Source organism: Eublepharis macularius, chromosome 2 (genome assembly GCF_028583425.1).
Source record: "Eublepharis macularius isolate TG4126 chromosome 2, MPM_Emac_v1.0, whole genome shotgun sequence".
NCBI lineage: Eukaryota > Metazoa > Chordata > Lepidosauria > Squamata > Eublepharidae > Eublepharis > Eublepharis macularius.
Genome location: NC_072791.1, coordinates 222015566 through 222025822, shown reverse-complemented (window position 1 = coordinate 222025822; position 10257 = coordinate 222015566). Strand labels below are relative to the sequence as shown.

The 10257-nt window shown below is 41.6% G+C and overlaps 1 pseudogene; it reads left to right on the top strand.

The window, feature by feature from the left end:
• Positions 1 to 3917: 3917 nt before the first annotated feature.
• LOC129325334 (5S ribosomal RNA) lies at positions 3918 to 4033 on the top strand (annotated as a pseudogene).
• The last annotated feature ends 6224 nt before the right edge of the window (positions 4034 to 10257 follow it).

The window sequence follows — 10257 nt, the reverse complement described above, 5'->3', positions numbered from 1 at the left end:
TCTGAAATATCTACATGTCAGACATCAAACATATCCTTTAAGACTAAAAGGATTTTGGAGTGTAAATGCTACCTTCCTCTTGATTTTGAGGCTGTACCTTCGCAACAGATTTGCAGTATTAAAATGGATAACATAATATTAGTGCGGGAAAGCTGAAGGGTACATCTGCATGTTGGTTATTCTGGGAACCCGATGCAACCATAGAGCACATGTGATCAGCCTCTTCTGACCCTATGCTACAATGGTGTGGAATTTGTTAAATGACCCAGGATACTGAGGGGCGGATCTTTACTGCATTTGAATGTGCGGCTCCAAAGGTTGTGATCATTCAAATTAGAGATGGGCATGAACCGGAAAAAAACAACCATGTGGTTCGTGGTTCATCAAATTTCACGAACCAAGAACATTCACGAACCTGCCCCTGGTTCACAAACCAGTTTGTTTGGTTCATGAAAACAGCACATTCAGGTCAGAAAACCGTCACTTCCAGGCCAGCAGAAGGTCACTTCCAGGCCAGCAGAAGTTCACTTCTGGATCAGCAGAAGGTCTGCAGGAAATCCATCCCCTGTTGCCTAGGAAAGTGATTGATTGGCACCAGGCTGTCTGCAGTGATGAACCAAAAAATGAACCAAACGAACCAGCCTAAAAGTTTGTGGCAGTTCGTCAGAAATGGGATCTGATGAAGGGTGGTTCATGAACCACGAACTGGCCTGGTTCATGCTTAACTTTGGTTCGTATTTCGGTTTGTGCCCATCTCTAATTCAAATCAATAAGTGAAGGTAAGTAAAGGGATTTGTGCAGTGATGCAAAAGCAGTAAAATCTCTGTATGAAGATTGACATTATTAATTGTTTTATCACACCCTCCAGGAAGCTAACAACAGTGTATATGGTTCTCCACTCCACAGCTTATCCTTACAATTCTCGGAAGGTAGTAGAGAAGTTGACTAGTCCAATGTCTCCCAGTGAGTTTCATGGCAGGTTGGATATTTGAAACTGCCTGCTGCAGATTTTGCAATGGCTGTATTTGACAGTCAAATGTACTGTGTTCGAAAGATTCAGCCAGAGGCGAGTCAATCACCCGATCTGTTCAGTTCATCCCAAACATACGCAGACACCTGCCAAACTAATTAAATGAATAAATCAGCTTCTTACTATAAACAGCAGCTCAAATCAACTGCAGCAAGAACAAAGCCAGGAAATGAGAACAGCAAAGGAAGTTAAACAAGGTTTTGCAGTATTGAGAGAGCATTAAGATAGCACAGGAAAAAAGAGGACAAATGGTCAACCGAAAGGCTGGAGAAACAAGAATGTTTGTCTTTACCTACACAGTTCTGGCTTAAGGTCCAGATGAATAGCAATTCTAAAGTCAGGACGCTACCATCAAAACCTCTCTTCTTTTGATAACTTCCCACCCTACTTCTAAAGGTACATGCACATACAGCAATGCCTCTGTGAAAGATATTAACCAGTGGGGATGTGGATATGAGACTGTGGTCCTTATTTTGACTGTTCTCAGCAATAGCTCTAGAAGTTTGGGCTGATTAATATATTATGGTTGCCAGCAGTGCGGAAACCACGACAATGTTCCAGAGCATCTAGGAACCAGATGGAGAGAGCAGATGAGTTGCATAATTTTGGCACAATTTTGGCATAATTTCGGCACAATAGTGTTAGTGTGAGAAGCAAGTGACCAGGTCACTGATTTATGCACAAGTGTTGTCCGAGAAACCGGTTGAGTAGAGTTCGTATATTTACAATCTGCCTTGAAAGCCAGGCTGATTCTGCACACGCTGGATAATGCACTTTCAATGCACTTTATCAATTGTTTGAAGTGGATTTTTTGTTCCGCACACGAAAAAATCTGTTCCAAATGATGTATAAAAAGGATTGGAAGTGCATTATCCAACATGTGCAGAATCAGCCCCAGTCTAGACAGAAAGTTGCCATAGAACATTTGAAAAATAAATACATACTTGAATCATTCCTTTGGCTGGCATGTAATTTGTGTGCATGGTTCAGAATAATAGCTAGAATCTGCTCCCATGGTTTAGTTAAGGGTAGGAGATACCTGGTTTATCACTACTGAATGCCTTTAGTCATTGAGGAATGGAAGGCAGTGGAGCTCACCAGTTCTGTTTACTATTAGTCTTAGAAACTCCATCGGGAGGGACTGCCCAATTAGCATGTTAATGAACGCGGGCCTCTGATGTACTCTCAGAGAACAGCTGAGAGCAACCAATGCATATTAATGGCAAAGGGACAGTCATATCTACTTGGAGTGGAAGGAAATGTGAATCATTCAGTGCGGGTCTCTAAACAATCACCGGTTCTGCTTTTGTCTCCACAAAGAGGCTCTCGACTTTAATGAGGGGAAGATGTAATTCCAGAGGGCTCACTCGTACCTGGTTGCTTATTCTAGAGGAGGAGGAGGGCCACCACGCAATGTCAGCTAAAGCATCAACAGAGACTTTTAAGGGTAATTGGTAAGTTACACCTCGTTAATGAGATATAGAACAGCCTTTGCCAAGCAACCTGGTGGATTTCATGAAGGACTCGATTTGTGTGTATGGGTAAAATGTCATCAAGATACAGCCAACACTGTGGCCTCCCTGATAAGGTTTTCAAGGCAAGAGACTAAAAGTGTTGATTTGTCATCGGCTGCCTCTGTGTAGCAACCCCAGATTTCACCCTGGCCCGATGTGAAGTTATCAATGACTTTTGAAGGGAAATATAGAAAGATCCCACGAGGACAGACACTGCCGTTTCTCCATTGGTGAAGTGGAATCACTTATTCATATGTTCCCATCCAAGAACTTTTTAGCCGTCAGACTTGCCTTCACGATATTAAGAAGGCCTATGAATATGGCAATATTATAAAGCCCCTCTCTTTCAGGCAAAAAAACAGAAGCCAGGTCCCAGCCAGGAGAAGGAAAATTATAAGCATATGAGATGCCAGGCGAGACAAGCTTTCAGCCCCTATTCTCTGGAGTTGTGCAAAGGTCCTAAGACAATAGGATCTTCCCGGAGTTCCTGAATTAATCTCCTTAATAAACCCTACCACTCTTCTTTTATTCCTTCTCTCAGCCTGAGCCATTCAGGAACAGATAGCCTTGCCTATCCAGCCATCGCAGATCATCATTGATACCTTTAGTTAAAAAAAAAACCCAGGATAACTCTTGTTTTAACAGAAGGCCAGAAATCCAGGGTGGCTTTTTGCAAGAGAGAGAGATGACCCCCCCCCAGCTTTTCTCTCTGGTGGAGAATTGCTACTTGGATTCTCACTCTCTCTTGCAAAAATCAAGATTTCCTGCCTCCTGTTACATCCCTCCCCTGAGTTCCCAGAGGAAAACCCAAGCTGTGTGGTGTATGTTCTTGTACAATTGCTTTTGATATCCCTTTAATAAAAATAATTCTTCAAACACCCACTTGGACATTTCAAGAGTACTTTGAGGGGAGGGACCTGGCATACATAGGTGAAAATATCAGTTACCTGCTCTCACCACCTCTCCTTGCACATTAATTTCCCCAACTCGCAAGGAGACCTCATTTGGTAACATACTCACCACAGCTGACCCTGTTTAGCTTCCCAAATGCGGTAAGATCAGGGTAGCCTGGGCCATTCAGGTCAGAGCAATAATGTATTATTTTATATTCCTTTTAGATTATTGGGGTACAGTTACTGAATCAGTAAATGTCTCATTTCCACAGCACTGCCCCATTGGTATAGTAGCTTACTTGAGCAGCCATAGGCTGATCTTCTCTGATGTCACATAGAATCAGAAAGACATTGGGTTACAGGAGGCTGGAGGCTGCAGGAATGCTAGAAAGAGTATTAATGGTTGCTTGCTAACTGGTTTACAGTATCCAGATGAAAATGGCTTCCAAGCACAATATCACAGCCATGATTTCAGTCTCTGTTCAAAGTTAACCACCCTGAACACGCCTGATATTGTCTGATCTCGGAAGCTAAGCAGGGTTGGGCCTGGTTAGTACTTAGATGGGAGACCGCCTGGGAATACCGGGTGCTGAAGTTGAAAGATCCTCTGCATACTCATCTGATGATATGTGCATCCATACATACTTCCTGTTGCAGGCAGGATGGATGTTAGCCTCTGCCAGTTTCCTCCCTCCCCCCATGGTCTTCATTACCTGAATTCAGAGAGTGCAAGCAAAACATTTGTCATGGGAAGGCAGATGGAACACCAGAAAAGAGAACAGATTAGGTGGCAAACAAGAACTTTTTCTGCTGAAATAGACCCCGAAAACCCTCATGAAGTCTCAGAAAGTGGAAGCAGAAATGCCTTTCAGAACAATTCTCTTCAGTAGGAACATCTGTTAACTCTTCTGGTTGGAAGACACTCTTGTCAATTTAATTCGGGGAGTCTCTCTCTTTCCTCCCCACTGACCTTGCCTTGTACAGCTGTGAACAGCTGATAGTGAGGAACCAGAGTTCCGGTTATTTTAAAAGACTTTCACAGATTACCAACTGTTGTTATTTTTAACAAAACAGATTATATTACTAAATACAGGAGATTTCATTCTGAATTTGATTAGTTAATTCCGAATGCACATGCTGATAGCGTTCTCTTACTTCTATGTGCTAAGGAACATAATACTGTTGATGAGTATTTCGCTTTTAGTTTGTGTTTCACAGAGCTCTTGTTTTTGCAAAGAACACAGGAAAACACAACAAAGCTGTCAGGATACACTCAAGCTGCTCATTTCCTTACAGAGCACAAAAACAGCGGCAATGTCTGTGGAATTATTGTCAGCTCAAAGGTTTAATTCCTACACAAAGCAAATTGCGGAAAAAAGAAACAAACAGTTTTGCAAATGTATGCCTATTTGTCAGTTGGTGAAAAATTTAATTAAAGAAATAATTTGACTTTATAAAAAATAGGGGGAAATGATTTGTTTATTTCATATGAGGAAACCGTGACAAATAATCAGATTTAGCATTTATATAGTTCTGTATATAAATGTTTTGTTTGTACTCTCGGAGTGTAGGCAGTGCAGATGGGGGGAAGAAAAGCAATAGAGTTTAACCCTCCTCCTTCATAAGAGATAGCATGCCTGGATGAAGCAAGGAAAATATTTTACTAGCATCTTCTGGTAGGTAGGGAATCTCTCAATTTCTTTAATTGTGAGGAAGAAATCAAATTGACTTCATGCAAAATGTTGCCTCTGTTACAAACAGAGGCAACATTTCTACAAGACAACATTCTCAGTTCAAAGAGACAGGATATTTTAAATTTTTAAAAATTAATTCACAAATTATCACATTGCCAACAAATACTAAATACTACATCGAAACATTATAATTACACAATGAAATCTATTGGAACACTATCTAACCGTAATATAATTTATACTGAACTATACATCTGCATAGGTCCAGAGTAGTTAGCCAAGTTAGTCTGTAGTTGCAAAATAGTAAAGTAGTAAAATAGTAGTACTACTATACTATACTATACTATACTATACTATACTATACTATACTATACTATACTATACTATACTATACTATACTATACTATACTATAGTACTACTAAATAGTATAATACTATAGTAGTTATATAGTATATATTATACTATTATATTACTATTTAGTACTACTATACATCTGCATGAAACAGACAGAATCTTGATCAAAAATGTTCTTTAGTACACATTGCTAAGAGTTAACTCTCCCTATTCAACAATCCAGTAAAAATATATCTGAGTATCAATTAAGTGGTTGGGCTGTGCTGGTCCAAATCCCACTCCTGCCCTGAGCTCAGCAGGTGGCCTTTGCTCAGCCACTCCTCTCAGCCCCAGCTCCCCAGCTGTATTGTGGGGATAATAATAACACTGATCTTGTTCACTGCTCTGAGTGGGGCACTAATCTGTCTAGAAGAGCGGTATATACGCGTAGTTCTTTTTGTTGTTATTATTATACAATTAAGCGGTTGGGTTGTGAATCAGCCTTCTGCTGATTTGACTCTCACTACCACCGTGAGCTAAGCTGGCAGCCTTGGGTAAGCCACTCTCTCAGCCCCAGCTGTATTGTGGGGATAATAATAACACTGATGCTGCTTCCACACACGTTGGATAATGCACTTTCAATGCTCTTTAGTGATCATTTGGAACTGGGTTTTCGTGTGTGAAACACAAAATCCACTTCTAAAGGATAACTAGAGTGCATGGAAAGTGCATTATTCAACGTGTGTGGAAACGGCCTCACTTGTTCTTCTCTATGAGTAATCTGTCGAGAAGATCGGTATAAAAGCACAGTTATTATTATTATTATTATTACTAGAAAGAAAGTAATGAAATAATATAACAGTAGGTTTGGCCTGAGTTAGGACTAGGATGGGATGCTTCCAAGGAAGTCCAGGGTTGCTACACAGAGTCAAGCAATGGAAAACCATCTCTTGCCTTGAAAACCCCAGCAGGGGATGCCATAAATTGGCTGTGACTTGACAGCACTTTACATACATCCAGGGGCCCATCTTATCCTGTCTACCAAAGATATTTGGGTTGGATCCTGCCAGGATATTTTGCTTAAGCTCTCTCAGTTCATCTCCCTGTTGCAACAGCCACATGGCTTTATAGTTCACACAATCTGAAACCTTTTAGAGGGTCAAAGGGCCCTATAGTTAGATCCCAAGCGTCTTGAGCAGAGTCATGCTGGAGAAAGGCAACTTCCCTGCCTCTTCCTCCCACTGCAGCCTCCCCTCACATTGTGCTGCTATGTGTTAGTGGACTCCCAGGAAAAACGTGGGGACATCATAGGGGTCTGCCATGGGGGTAACTGGGAGAAATTCTCCTCTTTTCCTCCACCAACAGATATGCTGATCTATCAGAAGAACTGTCGTCATGCCATCAAAGCCAATGTGGAGTAATGGTTAGAGTGTTGGACTAGAATCTGGGAGGCCCACGTTCAAATCCCCGCTCTGCCATGGAAGCTTGCTGGGTGACCTTGGGCAAGTCACTCACTCTCGGCCTGACCTACCTCACAGGGTTGTTACAAGGATAAAATGGAGTCGAGAATGATGTACACTACTTTGGGTCCCGACTGAGGAAGACAGGCAGGGTATAAATAAAGCAAAGAAACAGACAAACAAATAACTTTGAATCCAAGCTCATGCATCTGAGGGCCAAGCTACACATGACGAATGACACGTGAACGGCAAGTGTATTTCTCCCTGTTCACTTGCCCTCCACTCAATCCACTTGCCGTTCAAGTGTCATTCGTCATGTGTAGCTTGGCCCTGAGTGTACCAATGATGGTCAGTGAAGTCTTATACTGAGTTATTCCAGAGTTTTTTAAAACTTTATTCATTTTCATTTTACTTTATTTATACTCTGCCTTTCTCCTCCATGGGGGGCTTACATCATTCTCTTGGCCTCCGCTTTACCCTCACAACAACCTTTTGAAGTAGGATAGGCTGTGCGTGCGTGACTGACCCAAGGTCGCTGTGAACTTCCTTGTGCTGCTGTGATTATTTGCAGTGCGCACAAATACAAGTTAGTTTTGTGTTATTCATTCTGACGACAAGTGTAGCAATAGACAGTTTATGTGTGTGTTTTGCAGCGCAAGCACCCTTAAGGTGATTTCTGCTAGATCTGATAGCAGTAAGAAATGAAGATTGACAGGCCGTAATCACAACTAGGTTGATTGGCTCCAAACAAAGCCAACAGCAACACTGAACTCTGCCCCTTTCAGCTACTCCTCATGACACCCAAACATCCCAACAAATGGCCCAACAATACCCCCTATGTCTGTAGGGGGTATAGACCATCTACCCCCCATATGTGAGCGACCATGCATGGTTAAGCCGCACCTTCACCTCCGTCAGATGTTATATGGTTTTTATATGGTGAGCAGGTGTTTTATTAGAAAGCTGTGTTAATTGATTATAATTTAATCTTGTATATTTTATTTTCTGTTGTAACCCACCCTGAGCCCACCTGTGGGGAGGGCAGGATATAAATATAATAAATAATAATAATAATAACACCCCTAGGCATACTCAAAATTTCCAGCAAGCATTATTATTTTAGTGGTTTGGGTTTTTTTAGCAAGAAACCCTTCATACTCACTGTCTGTACTACGAACAAACGAATTGTACCTAAAACCAAGGCATGGATGGATACATGCCTTTCTCAGGGTGCCAGAGACCGAGGCTTGCCATTTACCTTCCTGTGGTGGGCAAACAGCTGCCATCATCCTTGAGAAATTGAGGTAGCAGGAGAAAAAAATAGCTGGAAAATGGCCTCCATAAAGATGGCCGCCATAATCCCAAGTAGTTTGATTGCCTCAGAATACTAGACCATAGTGATGCTCTAGGAATTTCCTAAAGTCTCTATGGAATTTTATTTTTTTCTTTGTTAATAACTGTTTTCTTTCTTACATGTTCAGATTCTCAGAGATCCAGTTTGGTGTAGTGGTTGAGAGCGTGGGACTCTAATCTGGAGAGCCAGGTTTGATTCCCCACTCCTCCACTTGAAGCCAGCTGGGTGACCTTGGGCTAGTCATGGCTCTCTGGAGCTCTCTCAGCCCCACCCACCTCACAGGGTTTTTTGTTGTGGGGATAATAATGACATACTTTGTAAACCACTCTGAGTGGGTGTTAAGTTGTCCTGAAGGGCAGTATATAAATTGAATGTTGTTGTTATTGTTGTTTTTGTTGTTAATTGCCATTGATTTCAAGAGAGAATATGTTTCTAGATGTAACTTTTTATTGGAATGAAATTCTCAGTAAGCATACCAGTCAAGGTATCAATGTATTTAAAGATATACCTCCAGAAAAAGTAATTTATTGGTGGTGGTATTGATCATACATGCTATAAGACACATTAAGACTAAGAGAAAATCTGCTTAAAACCATAGTAGCCACCAAATGTCCACTAAGAACAAAATTTGAAGAGGGCCTTCCTCTAAGAATGAGCTGTAGAAGAGGTTTGTTCAGTGGGTACCTAGGTGCATGGAGCTTTCGAGCCATTGCCCCCTATCATCATCATCGTCATCGTCATCATCATCGTCGTTGTCGTCGTCGTCGTCGTCGTCGTCGTCGTCGTCGTCGTCGTCATCATCATCATCTTAATTACAGTTTGTAACCAGCACATATCGACCTAAATAAGTTTTCAGAAATGCATATAAAAACATAAATTTAAAACGAGGCTCAGAATAAACATGTAAAACATGGACCTTGAGGAACTCTTCTTTTATGTCTCCACGTGTCAATAATAAATATAAAAGTAGTATACAATTTAAAATTGAAAAGCCAAGCTTAAGAGAAGCAAATAAAACATAAGTCATATGGGAAACACAGTTTCCAGTTTGGTGTAGTGAGAGAGCCAGTTTGGTGTAGTGGTTAAGAGCGGCAGGATTCTAATCTGGAGAGCCGGGTTTGATTCCCCACTCCTCCACTTGAAGCCAGCTGGGTGACCTTGGGTTACTCACAGCTTCTAGCTCTCTCATCCCCACCCACCTCACAGGGTGTTTTGTTGTGGGGATAATAATGACATACTTTGTAAACCACTCTGAGTGGGCAATAAGTTGTCCTGAAGGGCGGTATATAAATTGAAAGTTGTTATTGTTGTTATATCATATAGCCAATACCTTCTGTAGTTGTTCCTTGTGGATTCTATGCACTACAGCAAGGAATCTGGTACACACACACCTGAAAAGTGTGGTGTTACATAGGCTAAAGGTGACTTCCGAAGCAGGACATGTGGAAAACCTCATAAGCAGAGGATATAGAATCTTCACACAAGCCTCCTGATAAAAACAGCAGTGAAGCAAAGCGTGCTCTATCGCCCCATAACTTTGGAACTTCATCTCTTAGGAACTGAGGGCCAAGCTACACATGACGAATGACACTTGAACGGCAAGTGGATTGAGTGGAGGGCAAGTGAACAGGGAGAAATACACTTGCTGTTCAAGTGTCATTCGTCACTTGTAGCTTGGCCCTGAGAATGGCTACTTTCCGAGAGGCCCTCCAGATGGAATTGAAACTTGCCTTTTACAAACAACTTTTAACATCCCCCCTTTTTGACAACTTTTCACATCCCCTCAAATAAGAACTGCTGTGACTGGAGAAGTGGTATTCTCTGGACAACTGACTTTTACCGAAAGGATAATATTTAGGATAGAGTGGTAGGAGATCTTGCAAACTGGTTAAACGATGAACTCTGTGATAGCCACACAGGATCACGATGACACGAAACCAAACTAGAAGTGCAGCGGTTAAGAGTGAGGGACTCTAAT